We start from the raw sequence: 469 nt of genomic DNA, 5'->3' as shown, positions 1-469 counted from the left end.
GGTCTAGATATTTCTTTCAAAATGGGAGGGGTAGGCGCCGCGTGTTAAAGGGAACCGTAAAATTCCCTCCACCAAGGATCGTTTATCTCCTTTCCACTAAGTAGATGTTTATATAGGCCTATTTCCGGAATTTAAACAAAGTATTTATTCTGACGGCGACTTGCGTTATCCGGTCCGCTGCAGAATGAATAACAAAGGAATAATAACTATGTTAAATAAACTGTACAGGTGGTTTAATTTCTTTGGCATTTCACAGCAATGGGCTCAAATAAATTTCTGCTGACTCCGTCTGACATGAATTGTTGTTTGTAGCTTTCACGGAGTCATTACAAAATCGGGAAGTTTAGTAGCAAGTAGGCCATCCTGTCAGGGTCCTAAGTAAGCATGTCAGACATCCAGCACATCGAAAAAGCAAACTATAAAATAAACCTGCAAACTGCTCAAGTGGTGTCAAGTCATTTTTCTATGC

This window comes from Paramormyrops kingsleyae, chromosome 7 (genome assembly GCF_048594095.1).
Source record: "Paramormyrops kingsleyae isolate MSU_618 chromosome 7, PKINGS_0.4, whole genome shotgun sequence".
NCBI classification, from domain to species: Eukaryota; Metazoa; Chordata; class Actinopteri; order Osteoglossiformes; family Mormyridae; genus Paramormyrops; species Paramormyrops kingsleyae.
Note: the sequence above shows the minus strand (reverse complement) of the source record.